This window comes from Neovison vison, chromosome 13 (assembly GCF_020171115.1).
Source record: "Neovison vison isolate M4711 chromosome 13, ASM_NN_V1, whole genome shotgun sequence".
Classification (NCBI taxonomy): domain Eukaryota; kingdom Metazoa; phylum Chordata; class Mammalia; order Carnivora; family Mustelidae; genus Neogale; species Neogale vison.
Window position 1 is genome coordinate 89,194,945 of NC_058103.1, and position 23,026 is coordinate 89,217,970.

At 39.7% G+C, this 23,026-nt stretch overlaps 2 pseudogenes; both read right to left on the reverse strand.

Annotated features, from left to right (window-relative positions):
* Positions 1-13,031: 13,031 nt before the first annotated feature.
* Positions 13,032-14,335, reverse strand: LOC122892993 (annotated as a pseudogene).
* Positions 14,336-16,754: 2,419 nt separating this feature from the next.
* Positions 16,755-18,821, reverse strand: LOC122894591 (annotated as a pseudogene).
* Positions 18,822-23,026: the final 4,205 nt, after the last annotated feature.

The following is a 23,026-nucleotide window of genomic DNA, read 5'->3' on the forward strand; positions in this document are numbered from 1 at the left end:
AAGTGGCCAATTCACTACTCATTCATTCAACAAACACTGAAACGTTGAAGGAGCACCTATTTTTGCCAGGCACTCTTCTAAGTACTAGTGAGACAGAGTGAACAAAATAGCCTGAAGCACCTGCTTTTATGGAGTTTACATTCTAGGTTATGTGTGTCGGAGAGATGGGACAAGCAACAAAATAAATGAGTAAATTATCTTATCTGGTAGGTACATTTTGGCCAGATTCTATACAATTTGTAACTTTTTGTGTGTGCGCTAGTCACGGAAACCTGGAAGTTTCAGATCTTGACTTAATAAGGACTGCATTGAGTTGATTTGTGGGCCAGAGTGACTTCTTAACATACTGTAGTTTCTAACAAACTATTTGTAAAATTAATGGCCTCTGATGACCCCCATTACCATCTCCCTTCTTCCTGAAAGAAGGCATTTCATTGCTTTATGAAGCTGTACACAGAAGAGTAATTAAGTAACAATTCAGGCCAATGGCCTCTCCTAGGAATTAATGGTAGGGAGAGTTCATTAACCCCAGCTGGTTATAGCTTCTTCAGGAAATGCCCTGGACCAAGGTTATTGTAGCGATTAATGTATTGGATAGAGACTTTAACTGGGATAAAAATAAAGCTCTATCTATCTCCTTCCTGGGGAGGTTTTCTCCTTGAGGGGCTACCAAAGGCAAGCCCGTAGGAGCAGCAGAACCTCAAGCTTGGAGCCTTCTGTGGGATGAAGACAACAGATTGCCATTAGTGAGACCTGTCCTGCTAAATCAAAGTAAAAACAGGGCCTTGGGGGCAAATTAAGGTCCTTGATATAAGCTTTCCTGCTATTTGGGAGGTGGCTTTTGATTAACACCCAGTACAGCTGTTTCCACCTTGTTAACTTTTCCATGCCACACCTGCCCTACACAGAAGAGTGGGGGAGAGATGCAGGGTTTCCTGCAGTCTTGCCGGGGATGGAGTAGCCTTTATGTGGAAGTCTGCTGTGTAGACACCCTCTTTCCACAGGCTGGACATTTGGACTCTTTTTCCTGGGGCTTCACCCTTCTGCTGCGAGGGCCCCGGTCAGATACAAGAGTCCCTGATAACCTGCCCGGGCTCTGGTCCTTTCTGCTGCCTCACAGGGATAGAGACATATTTCTTCTGCTCACTTCAGTTGTCCTTACTTTACTTTGGCAAAGTCTTCTCTGGTATTTTTATAAATGAGCCTGATTTTGAGGCTCATAGCCAGGCAAGGCTCTAGGACCTCATTTTAGATCAGTTTTCAAATACAGAATCAAGTATACTATTTTCCTTATGTCCTTACTTATTTTTAGTGACTATTTCTGTACAGTCTTTAGGCTCATAAAATCTTTGAATTTCCTTTCAGAAGACTTCTCAGAATAGCTTTCTCAAAAGCAGTAACTTGAACTAAATTGAAATGTGAAGCGAAAAGAGAGAGAGAGAGAGAGAGAGAGAGAGAAAATGTACCAGTAGTTAATGTTGTCATTATTTAATATCCAGTAAACTGTGGTAGTTTAAATTGATAAAAAGTCATGTATTTTCTTTTGAAACTAAATCTTTCTAAATTTATTGCACCATTGCTATTACAACAGCAATAACGAACTAAAAATGAAAGTTCATCAAGGATCTCACTTCAGCAAAAGCCTTGTATTTTTTCCAAGTTTTCTTCTATTTTTTTTTTTTTTTGCCTGTTAACAAACCGTCTTTTATAGTTATCGTAGAATAGATATATTTTGCCTTTTCATGAACTTCTCCCAGGTTGCTACATACTTTCTATAATTATATTTTTAATTGCTGCATAAAATTCTGTTGAGTTGATAATATTCATAATCTGCTTCATCATACCTTTCTTACCATACTATTTATCTTTTTGCATACCTATTTTCTCTTGAACACCAGGAGGGTACCTATATTAACTTTTTAGAGCTGTCATGAGAGGTACTACCACAGACTGGGTGGCTTAAACAACAGAAATTTATTTTCTCACAATTCTGGAGGCTATGAATCCTGAACAAAGTGCTGGCAAGGGTGTTTCGCCTGAGGCCTCTTTTCTTGGCTTAGATGGCTCTTTTCTCTCTCTGTCCTCACTTGGTCATCCCTCTGTGTGTGTCTGTGTCCTAATCTCCTCTTATAAGGACACCAGTCGTATAGGATTAGGGTCCAACCTAATGACCTCATTTAAAGTTTATTACTTCTTTAAAGACCCTGGCTCCAAATAAAGTCACATTCCGAGGTATTAGGTATTTAGATTTCAACATATGAATATTGGAGGGGGGCACAAATCAATCTATATGAAGTCTTAACTGGGACCAAATTTATGAATGTTCAGGTTGTTCTCCCTCTCCCTAAATAACAACACTTGAAAGAACACATATGTATAGTCATTGTCTTTTGTCAGGTATAAAATAATATCAAAGTATATATTACACTTATATTTTTACCAGTTTTGAATGTCTTTTCATTAGTGTATCAGTCAATGGCTTTTTATTTTACAGATGAGGAGAATAAAGACAGGAGAGGTTAATTGTCTTATTGGAATTAAAAAAAGATTTTAAGAAATCTGCCAAACCTGAGGCCATGCCTCTCAACATTTTCTGGTTCATTCCTCTGTAAACCTAGGAAAATATAATAGGAAGAGGACATTTCCTCAATTGTACACCTGGTATTAGGGACTAGCAGGTGTTCAGGGTGTCTTACCTGCTAGTGACATGATTTTTGTTTTCACTGAGGTCATTTCAGAGGTAACCATACTTGATCTCTGCTTTAATAACTCTTTGCTTTACTTTAAATTTGCTTCTGTAGTTCGCAGTTAGGAAGCAATCACTAAATGGAGGATTCCAAAAAGGGATAACTAGAGCCTCTGCAACCTAACTTGTAGAAATGTTACACTGAAATCTAGTGTAATTTTATACTCCCTTCTCGTTTCTTCTGTGTTCTGTCTGCCATGTACTGGGAACAACTTTAAACTTGCTGATTGGTCCCCTTTGATCATTATAGAGAAGTCTTTCGTACATTGAGGTGTTAGGATATCTTTAACTTAACAGAAGTAATATTATGCTGGAATATTTATACTATGAATGCCTTATATTTAGCTTAACTTTGGCTATATAGTTCTTCATTCTTCATTTATTTAGCAGATATTTTTCTGAGTATCTAGGTAGATAACAGGGTGTCCCAAAGAGGACTCGAATACTCAGTTGTATGAGGCACTACAGTGTGATAAATGTTATAGACAGCTAAAAATTGCTTTGGGATTCCGATGGGGAGCATCTCACTTTATGAGTTAGGGAATCTTCAAAGGAAAGGTGCATTTTGGATTGAGTCCTGTAGGAAGGGAGTAACTTTATAGAGAATTGGAAAAGATCCTCTAAGAGGAGGCAATAACAGGTTAAAAGGCACAGTATGCTCAGTGAGTGGTGAAAATTCACTGTAGTTTCTGTCTGAAGTAGCACATTCCAGTGTGTGGTACATGAATTATTAGTTGTGTAACTGATAGTTTTATGTGGGTGGAACATGGAGATAACATTTTTGATTTTAAAAATAAATTTTAAGTAGTAATAGTTAAATATTTAGTAAAGGTACAAGTAGTACACTAAAACTTGATTTGAAACATTGCTTTAAATGAGAATAGATTTATTGGGTAAAAACTACTTGGTTTAAAGAAAAATATTAAGTAGACAGTTGTTCTGCAGAAAGAGGAACGTAGCAAACATTGTGAAGGTAGAATGTGAGTGACTAAAGTTTGGGAATGAGTGCTCTAAGAATGTATGTGGCATTGCAGGAAAGGGATAGTGAGGTCAGCTGAGGAGCCCTGCATAGTTGCTCAGGATGTTGGGCTTCATCTGGAGGCACCTCCAGAGACATTAGAGACTCTTACGTAAAAGAGTGACATGGTCATTGTATTTGAGAAAGATAATTCTGGAGCGGTAAAGGATGGATGGGAAGAAGAAGGCCCCAGTGCTTTCTATACTGTACTTTAGGATCAGACATCTCAGGGGAGATATTTTACTTTGTTTCTATTTGGAATGGAAACTCAGGTTTTTATCATGCATTTTTTCCCCCGCTGGAAATTGTATATTGGAGTTTTTTCCCCTTTATATTATTTTCTGTTTGGCTTATAAAGGTGATATTAAATCTTCTTGGTGAATAGAGTCTTATCACACCTGTAATGAGAGGGTTTTTGTCCATAACTCCTCACTGTAACTCATAGCCATTGCTTTGAATATCTGCAGTCTGTAGATGGTTTGGCCTCTCCTTGTTTATTCACATTGTTTTCACTGGGGCTAATTCTTCTTCCCATAAATGGAACTGTGATGATCCTGAGAATTTTCTGGTTGCTTTCAGTCACAAAATGATGTTTCAGTTCAGTAATCAAAGGATCCAGTAACAAGTCATAATAACAACTCTGCCCTTGGTGTGGAGTGGAGGTTTCTGCCCTCTGGCCGCTGAAGCCTACTATGGGTAGAAAGACTGCACTGGGAATGGGCTTGTTGACTTAATCTCTTTCCACAGGGAGCATATCTACCTCTCCTTTCCACCATGTTGGCTACAATTCAGACCAGGTAAAGGAGGAAAGGAGACTTTAAAGTCCATACTTGACTAATTCTGTTAGGCACCGCAACCTTGTCTCATGGGGCTTACTTGAAGTTTAGACCTGATGCTCTCTCTTGTGGAAGTTCTTAAGAAGTTGTTGGAGGTTGCCTAACCACTCTCATGACATAATTGGGAACTCTAGCTCTTACCTGGACAATTGCATGCATGTCTAATTGAGTCATTCATTTGCATCTTCTTCAGCCACTCAGACTTTTGTCATCCTGCCAGCTTCTCTTTGTTGATCACTTGCTCTCCTGGGTGGCTGGGACTGGCTATATAATTTGTAGAACATAGTGAACTGAGTTCACTTTGTGTAGAACTCTGAGAATATAGGGCCATATCTCAAAATTTAAGAATTTTAAGCCAGTGACAGAGCACGTCCTTGGAGCTGGACTTGCAGGTGGCTCTCATGAATGAGACCTAAGACAATTTGGTGCAGGCAGACATACTCACATATTCTTTGTCTAAATAGGATCTGGAACACAGGGCAGCTCCCACTTGTTTAGTCTGCTGTCAAAGCAGTTAGCTAAACTGTATCATGCCCTTAGATTTTGTAGATGACTCTCTGACAGTGCTCTCCAGTATTCCCTGTGTATTCGAGGACACCTAGGAAGATCTCCTAATAGGCTCCTGAAAACCCTTTTCTTGCATTCATTTCCTATCATCGGTAAAGTAAATCCCCACAAACTTTGTGGCTTACCACAATACAAATTTAATATTGTGTAGTCCTAGAGGCAGAAGTCTGACATGGCTCTCAATGGTTAAAATCAAGGTGTTGGCAAGGTTACTTTCCTCTGGAGGCTCTGGGGGAAGAATTCCTTTTCTTGCCTTTTCCAGCTTCTGAAGGCCATCTGCATTCCTAGGCTCATGGCCCCTTCTTTCTTCTGGAAAGCCAGAGGTGTAGAATCGTGAAATCTCTCTGATTTTCTGACTTTGGCTTCTGTGATCACATTGTCTGCTCTCACTCTGACCTTCTTGCCTCCCTCTTACAAGGTCCTTGATTAATAATTCCTGGTCCAGGATAATATCGCCATTTCAAGATCCTTAAACACATCTGCAAAGACCAGTTGTTATGTGAGGTAACATACACACAGAAGATGGGGACATGGGTGTGTTTGGGGGAGGGGGTCATCATTCAGCCTACCTCACTTATCTTGAGGCAAAGAGAGAAGCAGCCCTCCCATCCTTCCCTTTGAATTCACATCTCACTAGGCTAGGGGGAGTTCTATACCCCATTGTGGTTATAGACACAGCGCAGCGCAGCGCTCTGAAGGAATCTTTCCTCCAATCTTGGCTCTACATTAGTTCTAAAAGTAGGTGAAGAGATTAAGAATCATCTAAGAAGTTCTCCAGGTAAACTATTTATACTCCAGTCCTTACCTCAGGGTCTGTTTCAAGTTCATTTTTTTGTCTTATGCTTTCCTGATTTTACTGTTAAAATATTCCAGTTCCAATTAGTATATCAACACTGGCCCTTACAGAAAGTGTTAGAATAGCATCTAAGTAGGAAAACAATAATGAAAAATTCCATTTTTTTAGTTAAATGAGTCATTTCCCCTTGATTAAAAGTTAATTTAGAAAGTTCTGGAAAGTGATTCTTTTCTTCTGTGCCCTGCTTTGAGTCCTGATACCTTGAAGTTTCCACACTTACATGATTTAGAATAAAATCGCAAATGTTATTTCAAGAACAAGTTTTTTCTTCTTCTTCCTTTTCAAAATGGGATAGTCGAGTGGATAGCTGTGTGTGACCTATTTGACTTTTTCCTCCATAGCCTGACAGCTCCAAGATTCAATTCTGTGCCAGTCTGCAGAACCACTCCTTTCACTGATCTTAGGAATCTAACTCATGTAGAATCTAGCCAGTCCCCATTCCTGTTTTCTCTGACTTTGTACTGCAGCTTGGTAACTGAGCTAGTACCTCATTCCCAAGACCGGTGTCCTATTTTATTCCTTAGTTTTAGGGTTTGGAATTCTGTCACAAGCCTACCTGGGAACACAGTACTGATTTATCCTGCAATTAGACTATTTTTGTTGGAACCTGATGCACGGATCTCTGACCCTAAATTCTTCCTCAAAGCTGGGCCAATCCAAAGTTTCCACAGTTCTCCAAGGTTCTGCCTGCACTAGTGCTCAGGTCTTTATAGTCTGCCTGCTTACTGGATTGTACTGCTATTACCATTGGTTGGGTTTCCTTGGTTCACCTGCCTTGTCCCCCTCTTTTGTCTTTATACTGGCTCTCTAGATCTTAATGCTTTTTGTACAACCATCCTCTGCGTTACTGCCAAATCAGAATCTTAATAGCTGTCCTTTCCAGAATTTTTGTTTTACTCCTGTTTCAGCAGCTTCTCTTCCTGTGGAATATGCTACTGTGGATGGAATGCTTGTTATAATAATATTAATGTATAAATTGGGTTTTTTTTATGAAAGTGAAAAATGAGATTTTATAATGAGGATGTAGTTTGAAAATTCTATGCATGGGATAGTTTGGTGCCAAACACATAAAGCATTTTTGGGAGCTGTTTCACAGATAACATAGTGTTCTCGAAGAGTGAGTTGTGCTACAGTTCAGGAGAGAGGGTGGTCACCTTTAAATTCGATCTTTTTCTTCTGGTACTTATTGATTTTTGTTTGGGTCCTTGTCATTTCGTAGACCTTTTTCCTATAAAAATGTAAATAAACAAAAATAAAGTGAATGTTTTCCTAAGCTGATTTTAGTTTTTAACAAAACATCTCTGAGAGGTCAAATTCAAGATAATTTCAGAATTCTAAACAGGTTTTATAACCTCTATTGGCAAGAGCTCTGTATTTGCAGAATCCATAAAGCTTTTAAGGTATAGTTGATATTGAAACAATAATGACCCTGGAACAGGATATTTCCTGGAGATTAATGACCAGCTGGGAGGGGTTGATGGCCTGAGGTGTAGTTGAGGGCCATTAACCTCAGACAGTCATTAAAGCCCAGGAAATGTCCTATGTCTAGGTCGTTATTGTTATTATAAATTGAAAATGGAAAAAAGAAACAGGCATACAGATGATCTGAAGGGCGCCTCCATTTCCAATGGTTTGAACAAGGAGCGTTCTAGGAGAATTTATTCCCCTGTCCATTAGCCAACCAATCTCTCTGAATCCTCTGTCACATTGCCCTTCAAGTGATGGGTCTTTGTGCTGGAAACCCCTGAATTCTCTAGACACCTGAATAGAGAAAACAGTTCCCTTGTTGTAGCTACCTTTGCTCAGAGTGAATGGATTAAACAAATAGTAATGGTGATTAGCTTTGCTCCTGGTCTTAATTGTACCCTACATTGCCTTCTACTTGCTTACCATGGGATCAGCTGTTTTCTTCTCTATTTTGCTGTAGTAAACTTGCCACAGTTAAATTTTTAAGCCCTTGAATATGTTGTCTGTGCTTATTTCCCAGGTTGCTGAGGGCTGAAAGTGCACGTTATTTGCTTTGCAGTTGTGCTGTCTTTAGTCAAGCTACATAAGGCATCCTAGTCCAAGTCCTTATTAAATTTCCGAAGAGTACTATAATTCAAAGATATCTTCAATTCCCAACCAAGAAGCGATGCTTAGTTTTGAATGCAGTAAATTTCAGCTTTTATACTAATCCTATGGTGGCAAATTCACCCTCCTTTTTTTTTTTTTCCCCAAACAAAATATTCAAAATGGAGAAGTTACCGCTTTAGGGTTTCCACTTAGGTTTCATAACAATGAAATACTCAGCTGGAATATTCTGAAACAACTTGCCAAATTTATTTTATTTGTTGGCTGTAAGAAATTTCATGTAAGATTTACCACTCCCTCTCCCCAAAAAATCAGAGCAGTATGACCTGAAGATCATTAGGCTATCATTTCATTTAGTCAGTAGTCACAAGGTTTGAGTCATGTGTTGGATCAGCTCAGATTCACTGATGACTGTAAAAAAATGAAGAAAATAAATAAAGAAAAACTCAAAATATTTCCGTTGATAACACTGGTCAGGAATATCAGCTTTATAGAAGAATAGCATTTCACTGGATGGTGCTTGGCTGCCAATATTGTTATGAATTTTATAAATATACAGCCCATTCTCAAAAGGCTCTCTTTCTCCCTGTAGTGGTACCTGAAATTCCTGTTGCTTATGACTTTGGTCTAAGATATTGAAAGTCCCAGTTAAAACACAAATGCTAACTTTTCAACCATTGATATTAACTTTAAGTTGTTAAATCTTCCAGACCACAAGTAGCCTGGGGATTCAACAGAATCAAAATGGCTTACCATTTTGATTCTGTTGAATCCCCAGGCTATATCTATATATCTATATCTATATCTATATATAATTTATTATTATAAATAATAAAGGGAAGTATCATAAAAGTATTCTTTTTTCAAATCCCTGTCCATGTAATCTATGAAATTCCTTTTCTTGCAGGATCTTCAGAGTAATTCACATTCTCTTTGATGTTCCTGAAAGTCTTCCTGTTCCACCATTCCTTCTCATTTTAACAGGTTTTTATCAAATGTGTTTTTTTGTGCTAGTCTGTGCTCTGTTATTTTCTAAAATCTCTTTATGCTGACATTTCTGGTGAGGTGGGCTGACTTTCATGCAGGCTGCAGGATTTGTTGTTGCCTTATGGTGGCACAACCCAGGAAATGAATGTCATCGTATAGCGTTGTTAGTGTTACTCTGGTGAAATGTGGAAGGATGCTCTTCCCACAAGCTACAGCTGTTTTTGTTTGTTTGTTTTTGTTTTAACAATCTGATTTGAGTTTTTATTTATTTCATAATCTGCCTGTTAATTTCCTAATTTATTTTAATTTAATAGTTCTCTTTCCCACCCCTTTGACTTCCTATATTGCCCCTTCTAGTGGAATTTGGTGCAAGTTATTATGGAGATAGTACAAATGATGTCGTCCATGGTGACCTATAAAATCACCCCCCGGCCCTCTACTGTTGTCTAATTCTAGGTATCTTAAATCTGCCTTTGGGATGAATCTCCTCCATATTTCACACTGCTGAATAGTTCCAGGGGTCTCTCTCTGAGTGGTTATGTTACCACATTTCTACTCCACCAGTCACTGCTTATTTATGAAGGCCCTACAGTCATCCTGGGTAGTATACACAGAAGCACCCTGCCGTATCTGAACCCATGCATTGCAAAGGAGAGACTAGAGACGCTTTGAGGATTCTGACTTCAGATTGTTTTTTCAAGTATTTTTATTTCTTTTATTGTGCTTCTCTAAGGGATACCAAAAGGTGTAATATCCTGAGTGCGCAACCACAGTATAATCTAGGCAAGGGAGAGAAAATGAGACATCAAATAATGACAATCTGGCTGCCCTTATTCTATAAGAAGATGAGGGCATGGGAATAGAGAACTCTATTTGTTAGCGAGTTTCAATTTATTTGGGTATACATTTCTAATTTACTGCTCTTCTTCACTATATTATGGTGTAATTATGTTTTATAGTACTTCGTTGTAAGTAATTAATAACAGGTACCTTAGTAATATGTTGGCTGGATTACAGAAGGTTTCAGTCACTTTTAATTATTAGAGTAGTCTTGTTTTGTTTCAAAATCTTAATTTTAAACTAAATTCAAAGCTTTTTCCCCCCTTCATTCTACACAGAATTGACTTCTTATTCTAGCTTCTGGCCAGGAGTTTTTCTATCATGTTTAGCAAGGTAGAAGGAAGGAAACAAGGGTAAATTCTTCCTATTTAACTGCCTGTGATGAGGTTGAGTTCTCTGACTGGTTAGTTGTCCTCATTTATTTGGTTCAAGGTAATCATTACTGTGTTTTGGGGGCAGGCATGTTGTTGGTCCTCTCATATGTAGGTTCTTCGGAGGGTTTCCAAAGTCCTTCCCTTCCTAATGTATAGTTCTTGATGTGTTTCTACTTCCTTTTTTAGTATATGTGCTGCCAAAGCGAGCACGTGTTCCTACTTCCTTAATCCCTCCAAAAGTTGTCAAAAACTGAGGTCCCTTTCCTGTCGGTCAGTCTGCTTGATGAATTCTGGAAAGACAGCTAGAATTCAGCAACTTTTCTCCTGTCTGTTGACCCTTTGGAAGGTCATCCACCTGTGACATGTCAAATAATGGGGCAGATAGCTTCACAGCTCCCCCTTCTTCCACCATGCTCTCCAATTCTCTATGGTTCAGGTAGCCCTGGTATGCTGGCCAAACAGACTGCCAACTGGAAAATAAATCGCCCAGCTTCCCTTTCTGTAGACATCTCCTGTTCCTAACACGGATTGCTTTTGAACCCACTTTCCATGGTTTTAGGTAACAAGATAATCTACTTCCATTCTCCCTCTTGGAATAGTGTCTCTTTAATAGGCTACTCTCCTCATTATGCTCAAGGTTCTCTTTTTACACTGCCCAGGGAGAGGTGGTAATGCTTGGTAGTAAGGCTTGTTCTAAACTGAGGTCTGTTAGTAAGCCCTGTAAGGATATTCTACGTATCAGAATATGGGGGTCTTAGCATGTTTTAGTGTTCAGGTTGGTATTAGATGCAGTTCTGTGGAACCTAGAAAATTCCCAGTCGATGACCTGTTTCAATCCAGAAAAGCATTTTATGAAATAAGATCACTTTTGCTGTTCCTCCCCTAAAGGAATGAAATCAGAGTCAGATAACCAAAGGTGAATAATATGAACGATTTGGGGGAAATTTGCTGGCTCAGAAAGTGTGCAACTTGCCAGATATCCTACAAAGAGTCCAGAGGGATGAGACTCGTTTTAAGGACAGCTGGCACAATATATCAACAGTTAACAGAGAAAACAAAAGTCGCATTCTGCTCCTGTTGGCTCTGAGAACCTGATCTCTCTCCTGGAATGAGTAGAACTGAAAATATGAAAATAGAATTAAGTTTCAGGGGAGTGGAACAGAGAACACTGATGTGCTTTGAGTTCAGGTCTTCAGGCTCTGATACATTACACTCCAGGATGCCAGAACCAACAAATGGGATTTCTCCCATCCAAGTACTAACCAGGCCCGACCCTGCTTAGCTTCCGAGATCAGACGAGATCGGGCGCGTTCAGGGTGGTATGGCCGTAGACAACAAATGGGATTTCTGATTACATTTTGGTCATCACTAAGAGTACTTGATTTTTTTCTGTTATTGTTGTTTCACTTTTGTCTTCTCGAAAGTACAATGAGAATTCACAGAGAAAATGACCCCTCCCCTGAAAAAAATCAAATGGAGGAAAAAAAGAAAAAGAAGGAAGGGAAAAGGATTTTGAAAACCGTAGCCTAGTAATTTTGATGTTACTATTAGCATAATTTTTGACTGGACTAGTAAGTAGATGGTTTATGAACAGTTATCAAGAGAGAGTGATCACTGAAAGCAGCATGAGTTTGAGAAGAACATTAGCTGGACTGATCAGATATATTTTCCCTTTTTTTAGACGAGTAATTCAGAGTAAAGTTGAAATATAATGTATTCTAAATTCCATAGGGTGTCTTAACCATTCTCTCATTGCATTTTTCAAAGGTATGATGGGGAAGTGTGGGCAGATTGTTGTTTGCATAGGTGGATTCAGAGTTCTTTGAGAAAAAGCTCATTCACTTAACAAATAATTTTGAATCCTTGTTGTATTCTAGGCAATGTGTGTAGCCCTCAAGATAAGAGACTAGAGAATTGACACTCATTAAGTGTCTGCTGTGTGCACTTATCCTAGGTGCCCATCCATGGGATCTTTTTTACTTGTCTGAGAGGTGAGCTTCATTATCTCTATTTTCTATATCAGACAAGAGCACAGCTAAGTAATCCAAGTCTCCTGCAGCATTATAAAAATCATCCCTTCACCACAGTGTAAGATTTTAAAAGCATCTGCACAAGGGTGCACACTATATAAAATATATAAGGTTGCTGCTGCCCTGCCAAGCACTTCTGGTCCCTACTCAGGTCCGACTGCAATGCTGGTGGTCCCAATGGTTCTATCAAAATAAATCGTGTTTGAAAAATAAATCATTTAAAAAGACAAGTCACAATGCCTCAGAACCATATCTCCAACTCAAACTTTATCTATTTAAATGTATTGTTTGCCTTTCACTAATAAACCTTTATTTTACTTGTTATAACTGAAAAATAAATCTTCCGCACTGAAGTATCTTCCTTGCCCAATTAATCCAAAGGAAAAAAAACTGAAATGATTAGTGAAGAAAAATGTAGGGGCTAACACACCCTTTTAATATGTTTTTAAATATTTTTAAGGTTTAAAAGTGTTTCAAGTTTGTAGTACCTAGTAGGAAAAACATTATCTGAATGAATACCTTAATGGCAAACCATTGTAGAATGTTTCAGTTGCATAGGGAGCAAAGGGGTAGGCATTCTCTTCTCAGCACCCCAGCTTTCTTCATGAGAAGGTCGGAGGTACACTGGTTTGTATTTTTGCAACATCCATTAGGTGATTGAAGTTGCTTTTCCTTCAGCTGGGGCTTTATTTGTCAGAAGGGCATTATGCTTGACCTCCAAATTTGGCTGACAGTTTTCTGATGAGATTCATAACCTTTGGGTTGTTTTGGTATTTTGACATATTCGCTGGATTCTGGGCCACCTCCTAGAAGGCCACCATAACTTCTGGACCCTGCATGGCTGCAAGAACTTCTGGATTACTAAAAATTTCATTGAGCCCAGGCATTCCTGCCATTCCAGGCATCCCCCCTGCCATTCCAGGCATTCCTCCAGGAAAATTACCAGGCATTCCCCCAGGAAAGCCACCTGGGAAAGAGCCATGCTGAGTTCCTGATTGTTGTCTGGCTTCTTCCTCCCTCTGGGCTCTCTCTTGTTCTTCCGGAGCCTTCTTAACGCTTTCTATTCTTTCTTTGATCTCTCACTCTTCATGTTTTCGGTCATACTTTCTCTCATGTTCAGCAATTTTCTGGGCCCTCGGTTGAACTTCTTTCAACATTGCACTAGCGTCTTCATCACAATCCAGTTTACAAGCAAGGGCAAGATCATATGTGGCTTCTTTCCAATGGCCAAGAAGTCTGTGTGCTTTCCCTCGCCACTTATAAGGCTGAACTGAATCAGGATTTATTTCAATAGCTCTGTCATAGTATTGAATGGAAGCATTTGGCTTCTGTAATTTGATGAAGACACTGGCTCTCTTGGCATGCAGAATGGCCAAGTGAGAATTTAGTTTGATGGCATCTGTGAACAAGTCAATGGCTTTCTTGTAGTTCACCATCATTTAGGGGATCAATGACCGCCACTTTTTATTTTTTTTTAAAGATTTATTTATTTATTTGACAGACAGAAATCACAAGGAGGCAGAGAGAGAGGAGGAAGCAGGCTCCCACTGAGCAGAGAGCCCGATGCGGGGCTCGATCCCAGGACTCTGAGATCATGACCTGAGCTGAAGGCAGAGGCTTTAACCCACTGAGCCACCCAGGCGCCCCCCGCCACTTTTTTATCATTTGCCTGATCCATCATTTCCTCATTCATCTCTACATTTTCATCTCCCATTTCTTGAGGGGCATCAATATCTGGTTCAATCACACCTTCATTGCCAATTTCTAGATCACTTTCCTCACTTCATGGTTCATCTGTCTTAATGTTTTCCTCTGCCTTCTTACTATCTGGTTTTTCTTCCTTGATACTGTCTTCTGATTTAGTTTTATGAGTAGCAGGTGGTATTTTACTCCCCATGTTTTCCACCCACTCCTGCAGGAAACGCGTTTCCTCAGTGCGCAGAATGCTTGGATTGTGCTTACACATTTTCATGAAGGCCCGAAGCTTGCTCACTTTGTTGGGGTCCATGGTCCAGAGGCAGTGGGAGGCAGCAGGTGCGGCTGAGGTTGCGACCTGATTCCAGGTGCGAGTACTCTAAGTGTTGGAGTCTTAAAGTGTATGTTTGTCTGTGTGTATTTATATATGTCTTTCTTCAGTCTCTCCTTGCCCTCTCTGTGGGGGCTAATTTCAGATTTTGCCCAGGAAGCTCCTGAGGTTTTCAGCCAACAAAAGTATGTGTGCAGAATTATATTTCCACAAGAGTGCTTGAGGGTGCTCTTCTTATCTCATCTTTGCTTCTGTGCTGGATGATTATCACAATTTTGGGTAAATATTTAGGTGAAAAATGATATCCAAAATATGCTTCAGTTTTACTTCTTTGATTATTAATGCAATATATTTAAAATTTTTCCTATTAGCCATTTTATCCTCTTATTAAATTGTTCACTTTTATGAGGTAAAACACCAATTTATATAAGTAATTTGTATACTTTGTCATATACATATTTATATAATATACATATAATATCTACATGAGAAACCTCACCATAAAGGGGAATTGGGTAGGAAAAGAAACTTTAAAAGATCAGCACACTGGATGCCTGGGTGACTCAGTTGGTTAAGCATCTGCCTTCAGCTCAGGTCATGATCCCAGGGTCCTGGGATTGAGTCCCACATTGGGCTCCCTGCTCCTTGGGGAGCCTGCTTTTTCCTCTTCCTCTCTCTCTCTATTTGTAATGAATAAATAAATAAAATCTTAAAAAAAAAAGTTAAAAAAAGATGAGCACACTGTCAGCCCACAAACTGTAGAGAGTTTTCAGGGTGGCCAGTGTGCCCCAACCCCCTTTTCTGTTTGCCCCCCAAAAAGCAACACTTCAAAAGAGTATAAAGTTCAAAGGCCATTCTATTCATAAGCTATTGAAGATTTTCCAGCATTAACTGATACAAAGCATGATGAGATGGCATTTTTAGAGAGAGCAGCTTCAGACCCAGAAAAGGGTGATGAGGTGAGTTTATTTAATGTGGCAAAATCAGTGGCAAACACAATTTTCTTTTTTCTTTCAAGGAGGCAGGAAAGCAAGTAAATGGTCACTTCAGCATAAGGGGAACGTGATGATTCACTCTGTGAGTGGTTGGGAAAGGGATAAAGATAGGACAGGGAGTTGGTCTCAGAGGTCTCACAATCTTAATTTGTTTGTTCACTTCTGAAAAAAAAATTAAAAAATAAAGTTTTTCAAAGATACCCTAAAGCTGAAAACCTGAGCCATACTCTCTTTTGGCTAACTCCTTCTGGAATAACCTTTCTTTTTTTCCTTTTTTTTTTTTTTTAAGATTTTATTTATTTATTTGAGAGAGAGAGAAAAAAAAAACATGAACAGGAGGAAGGGTAGAGAGAAGCAGGCTCCCTACTGAGCAGGGAGTTCGATGTGGGGCTCCATCCCAAGACCCTGAGATCATGATCTGAACTGAAGGCAGACACTCAACAGACTGAGCCACCCAGGCGCCCCTAATTTGGCTGGTACACTGAACAGAGCAATGAAGTTTCCCTGAGTGGGTCTCTTTCTGGGCTCTGGTTCTCAATAAGGCAGGCCCCTACCACTTTCCCTCTTCTGTGGTGAGGGCAGTATGTGTTAAGCTGAAAAAGTTACTTTCCAAATGTGAGAAAGGGGTTAGACTGCTGCTTCAAAACTGTGGAATTATTTGGAATGTTTTACAAATGGTCGCTACATCGACAGCAACAAAAAAGGTAATTACAAAGTGTGTCCATCACAATATACTTTTTTAAAAAAGATTTTATTTATTTATTTATTTATTTGAGAGAGAAAGGGAGAGAGCGCAATGAGGGAGGGGCAGAGGGAGAGAGAGAATCTTAAGCAGACACCCTACTGAGCACGAGCCTGTCCTATGACTCCCAGGGCTAGATCTCACAACCTTAAGAACATGACTCTGAGATCATGACCTGAGCTGAAATTAAGAGTTGGACACGTAACTGACTGAGCCACCTAGGAGTCCCCATTACAACATACTTTTTTTTTTTTTTTAAAAAGATTTTTATTTATTTATTTGACAGAGAGAGATCACAAGTAGGCAGAGAGGCAGGCAGAGAGAGAGGAAGGGAAGCAGGCTCCCTCCTGAGCAGAGAGCCCGATGCGGGGCTTGATCTCAGGACCCCGGGACCATGACCTGAGCTGAAGGCAGAGGCTTAACCCACTCAGCCACTCAGGCGCCCCACAACATACTTTTAAAGACACTTCACATTGTGCTTACATTCTCTTAAATATTATTCCCAAAGATGCTCAGACTCCAGACCGACTGAAATCTGTAGGGAGAGGCAGAGACTGGTGAAGAAGACACAGGAGTTAGGGTTGAAAAAGTGGCAAAAGGAGAAAACAGCCTTTCTGTTAAACATGAGCCATCAGTTTCAAGGCCAGTTTTGGGCAGGCTGGCCTCAGGCTGGAGCCAGTGTCCTTGGGGAGGAGCAGCCACAGGGTGGGGCTGGGGTGCTGTACGTATCATTCAGGTCAGGCAGAAGCTGATCTGGCATCCTTTGTGTACAGAGGTGCTTCTCTTTGGTGCATATCTGCTTATCTTCCAAATCCTCAGTTATCCTCTCTGGCTTGGGTACTTAGCTCTCCATAAACTCAGCATCAGTCTCTGCCTGCTTGAATTTAACAGTGAGAATCTTTATTTCTTCTTCTTTGTCTCCCTTTTGAGAGTACTTTTCTTGTGCATCACTCAGCCACTTTAGGTTCCGGTCCGTCTGTCTTATCTGCTCATCCACCTCCTGGCAATGGGAGTCTGCCAGCTCAGCTCATTCCTCTGTGCATTCCAGGTCCCCCTCAGTAATCACTAACTTCTGAGCCACCCCTTCATACTTCTAGTCTGCTGCTTCTGCAGTGTGCTCAGCTTGTTTGAGTTGGATTTCCGGAGTTCCATCTTTTCTTCATCTTTTAAGGCTCAGCTTTCAGTAATCTTCATTCCACTCTTTTTTTTTTTTTTTCCAATTTATTTATTTTCAGAAAAACATTATTATTTTTTCACCACACCCAGTGCTCCATGCAAGCCGTGCCCTCTATAATACCCACCACCTGGTACCCCAACCTCCCACCCCCCCGCCACTTCAAACCCCTCAGACGGTTTTTCAGAGTCCGTAGTCTGTCATGGTTCACCTCCCCTTCCAGTTTACCCAAATTCCCTACTCCTCTCTAACACCCCTTGTCCTCCATGCTATTTGTTATGCTCCACAAATAAGTGAAACCATATGATAATTGACTCTCTCTGCTTGACTTATTTCACTCAGCATAATCTCTTCCAGTCCCGTCCATGTTGCTACAAGAGTTGGGTATTCATCCTTTCTGATGGAGGCATAATACTCCATAGTGTATATGGACTACATCTTCCTTATCCATTCATCCGTTGAAGGGCATCTTGGTTCTTTCCATAGTTTGGAGACCGTGGCCATTGCTGCTATAAACATTGGGGTACAGATGGCCCTTCTTTTCACGACATCTGTGTCTTTGGGGTAAATACCCAGGAGTGCAATTGCAGGGTCATAGGGAAGCTCTATTTTTAATTTCTTGAGGAATCTCCACACTGTTCTCCAAAGAGGCTGCACCAACTTGCATTCCCACCAACAGTGTAAGAGGGTTCCCCTTTCTCCACATCCTCTCCAACACATGTTGTTTCCTGTTTTGTTAATTTTGGCCATTCTAACTGGTGTAAGGTGATATCTCAGTGTGGTTTTAATTTGAATCTCCCTGAGGGCTAATGATGATGAGCATTTTTTCATGTGTCTGATAGCCATTTGTATGTCTTGATTGGAGAAGTGTCTGTCCATATCTTCTGCCCATTTTTTGATGTGTTTGCCTGTTTCGTGTGGGTTGAGTTTGAGGAGTTCATTATAGATCCTGGATATCAACCTTTTGTCTGTACTGTCGTTTGCAAATATCTTCTCCCATTCCGTGGGTTGCCTCTTTGCTTTTTTGACTGTTTCCTTTGCTGTGCAGAAGCTTTTGATTTTGATGAAGTCCCAGAAGTTTATTTTCGCTTTTGTTTCCTTTGCCTTTGGAGACGTATCTTGAAAGAAGTTGCTGTGGCTGATATCAAAGAGATTACTGCCTATGTTCTCCTCTAAGATTCTGATGGATTCCTGTCTCACGTTGAGGTCTTTTATCCATTTTGAGTTTATCTTTGTGTATGGTGTAAGAGAATGGCGAGTTTCATTCTTCTACATATAGCTGTCCAGTTTTCCCAGCACCATTTATTGAAGAGACCGTCATAACTCTCATCAGCAACTTTCTCGGCTTCCTTCAGTTTTTGCAGGGCATGGTCCAGTTCCTCTTTGAGCTGGATGCTGTGTTTCAAGGAGACCACCTGAGCCTCAGCCTGCTCCTAGGCCCACCTTTCTCCTCTACCTCCTGCTACAGGTGCTCGGCCCTCTCCTCTGCCTCATCGGCTTGCACTGCAGAACCTGCAACTTGCACTTCACTACTTCAGTGGTGGTGATCCCGGCCATGGTACCCCCTCCCAGCACCAGCGCTCAGCTTCCTGCCTTCTCTGCTCAGAGCCGCAGCCGCTTCTCTGTAATGCTTTTTGGTTATATGAGACAGAAAGCCACTTCAAACTAGCTTAACAAAAAATGGGTATTTCCTGGCTCACTGATGGCTCCTGAGAACTGCCTTATGTATTGCTGAGTTCAGGTACTTAATAGCATCAACCAGACTCAGACTGTCTGTTTCTCAGCTTGGATGTCCCGGGGACTGATGTAATTCAGGCAGACTTTTCCTCTTTGTGACAGAGTGACGATGCAGAGATCCAGTCTTCTCAGTCACTCAGTGAAGGAAAGTTCTCTTTTCTAGTCACTGTAGTACAGTCTCTCAAATGATCTCACTGGGTGGACACAGCCATGTGCCAATTCCTGAAACAGTCATCTGCCCAGGAATACTGGATGTGGGAATGTCCATATTTACCTTGTCCATCCACTTTTGGAGGGATAGAGACAGTCTCAGATAAGTCAAGAGGGAGCACATTGTTAGCCCAAAGGAAACTGTTCTGCTAAAAAAAAAAAAAATCTAAAAAAATTAGATGTCTGTTATAGTTTTAATTTTGTTCAAGCTGTTTTCTGATATAAAGACAGAGTATTATGTGGTCAAAGTTAAGTTTTCCTATAATTTCTTATCTAACTTTAAAGCTTAAAAAGTCACAGAATCAATAAAATTACTTTCTATTTTCTTCAAATTTATATGGTTTATATTTTTGCACTTATCTTTTAAATAAACTAGAATTAAATAGACTTACAAGCAATATAAATTACTAAATATTTAAATAGTATTTATTATTGAAGCTGATTTATCACATTTACAATATATAAATTTTAATGAACATTACTTTCTGTTTTTAAGTAATTTGTTGACTTTTTTCTATTTTTTTAAGGTTAATTTTTAAGTAATCTCTACAACACCCAGTGTGTGACTCAAATTTATACTCCCAAGATCAAGAGTTGCATGCTGTACCAACTGAGCCCAACCTGGGGCTCCTTTTCTTTCTATTCTTACGCCAGCACTATAGCATTTTAGTTATTGTCACTATGTAATATGCTTTGATATTTGGTGGGACAAATAAATGGCAGATAGCTTAAATGACAGGGAATAGAAAAACCTGGAGTCAAGAATTTTACCTACCACAACAGATTCTGTTTTTACCCAGAAGAGGCTGCCTGTGCAGTGGGCTCTCTTGAGCTGAAGTTAAGGATAATTGAAAGGAAGGGAGTAAAAAAGTAGGGACATAGGGCCATGGAATCCAAACATCACTCCGGCTTTAAAATATGGCAGTGCCTATGTGTTACAAAAGATGTGGTCTTCTCTAATTGGAGCTCAAGGCAAATTACTATGTAGGCAGTTTCTTTTTAGCACATTCTTTTTTTTATTTATTTTTTATTTTTTTACTTCTCACTTGCTTTTGACATCTCCAAGTTAGGCTGTTGATGCCACTCATGCTCCAGAGAGTGACGCCAGTTAGACGTTAGGCTTTATGAGCTTGCTGCTTCCAGGTCTATGCCAGGGGGAGAAGGTGGTACCTAGCACTGAGAAATGACCTCTCACAGTCACAGCGAACCCTGTCATGAGGGCTGCTGGAGACCTTCAGTGAACAAAGGGGCCCTTTGCCCTCCTAAGAGCATTACCTAAGCGATGTCCTTTTTATTCCCCTTAAGGCTTTTCCATCTCTACTATGGATCAGAAGGGAATCTTAGAAAGGGTATTATGCCTCTGCTTAGCCATCAAATATTTATTAAACTTAGTATTTACTGGGCATTGTTTAGGAATTTTAATATAAATAAAATATTATCCCCCTTTTTAAGGAGTTCATTGTCAGGTCCAGTAGTTCTTAGTTCCTTGCATTTGCTTTCCCAAAGTTTAGGCTCCCACTTCAAGGCCCTAAGGCACTTGACATTGCCTTCCATATTTAAACAGATTCTCTAACCTTTAGGGTTCCCACTTATGCCCATTTTGTGGCAGGAATGACCACCCCCCCACCATCTCCTCTTATCCCAGGCCCAAGTTTGTTTTAAAGCATGCAGTATTAGAGCCTTTTTTGATTTTTTCCTCATGATAGAATACTTCATTTTAAATTCAGTGTGCCCCTTTTGCTAATGTTGATATAACAAGATTTTCTTACCCTGGACATCTTAGATCTGGACTCTTCAAAGCCTGAGCTTTACCTTATATAGCTCTATTGTTGAGTTCTTGGAGTTTGGGGTACTTATGATTATATTTTACTCTATTCCTATGAAATTCTGTTGTTAACAGGGACATTCTGGTGGGTCAGATGAACCTTGTAGCTGTGTCAAAACTATTTTACTCTCAGGAAGGCACAGTGGCTCTGGGTACTTCTCTGTGGCCAGGGATATGCTTCTTTCTTCATTGATCCTGTTAAGTGACAAGATCCTGTCTTTTGGGATGAAAAATACCCATGTGATTATATGCACTGATTTATCATTCAGTGATCATATTAGCTATGTCGCCTTTTGCATTCTGTCATCTGGGCCCCCCTGAGCTGTGAAGCTATTACCCTTCTCAGGAAGGCACTGACTTACTCATCAAGGGGGACTACTTCCTCTCTATACTGCTCTGTCTCCCTGGAAGCCTTCCAACAGGACATCAGCATTTACAAATTGATTTGCACTACCTTGGCCAGAATGTAATTCTAATTCCAATTTCTTCTACAGGCCTCCTACAAAGTTCCAACATTCCTGAGTTTCCCTTTCTTCTTGTCCAGTAGTTGCTTTTTGGTTTTGTTTATTTGCTGTTTTGTTTTTTTGTTTGTTTGTTTGTTTGTTTTTTTACAAAAATCTACCTTTTATCAAGCTTATTTATCCTTCAAAGCTCTGTTCATTTTCTAGCTCTTCCAAGAAACCTATCTGAATACTCAAACTGACTTCAAAGTCACAATCAATTACATGATCCTAGTTTGGTGCCTAATTATTGAACACCTTGCATCACAGGGTAAGGTCATAGGCCTTAGAGACTGTTCTGCTCTGTTTTCAAGCTGCTCAAATTTGGGCAAATTATTTACCACTCCTAGGTTTCAATATCTTCATTGGTAAATAGGGCTAAGAGTGATCTTTCTTGGTGCCACTAGAGTCCCTGTACTGTACTATATGTTGTAGATGATCAAGAAATGAAGAGGAAGTTGCTTGCAGCTTCTTTTTGCCAATGATAGGTTTACTTTAGAAAGTATTTTCCTGTGGCTCTAGGACAAAATTTCTTTTTCTATTTTAAAGATTAATTAATTAATTAAATTTATTTATTTGTCAGAGAGAGGGCAAGGGAGAGCATGAGCAGGGGGAAGGGCAGGCAGAGCCAGAAGTAGGTTCCCTGCTGAGCAAAAAGCCTCATGTTGGACTTGAACCCAGGACCTTGGATTATGACCTAAACTGAAGGGAGATGCTTAACTAACTGAACCACCCAGTGTCCTAAGACAAAATATCTTATTAATGTTGGTTAAGAGTGGTTATAGGCAAAAATTTTATTGAATTCTTAGATTAAGGATTAGGGACTTAATGGATCATGATCTTAAAATTTCTGAATTAACTATATAATGAGGTTAGCTCAAATAATCTCATTGGAGCTCAAAACAGGGTAATAACAGTTGTCATACACTTGCCTGACAGATATCAAAAGAATGGATAGCACATTGACCAAAGTGTGTGGTCACATATAAATTATATTACTTACTGAAACGTTCAGAGTGATTGGCTTTTCTCATGAATGATACTGAAATGAATTTAAACAGATTTTTAGGAAGTTTTCTTTATGCATTGGTTTTTCTTAGATTTACCTAGCAATCTTTGCGGTCATGTTTAATCATAGAAATTTAAGTGAGGATTGATTTAATAGCAGGGATTGTTTTCAGAGAACTTGTTTTAATGTTGTTTCAGGAGAGTTACTGGCTAGCTCTAATTTGGGTTATTGCATAGGACAAGGCATTTCATTTCATGCCCTCATATTCTCCTTCTTATGAAGCCTTTCTGCCTAGCTCATAATTTCTAGTTCAAGTTCTGTCACAAGTGAATTGTGGGACCGTAGGACCTTACATTTAAACAAAGGGATGAATTAGATGATTTTCAACAATTCTGAAAGTTAGCATATTTCCTTTAACATCACCATCAATTGTGTGTGTGTGTGTTAGAAGAAATAATATATTAACTGTATATAGGTTTTA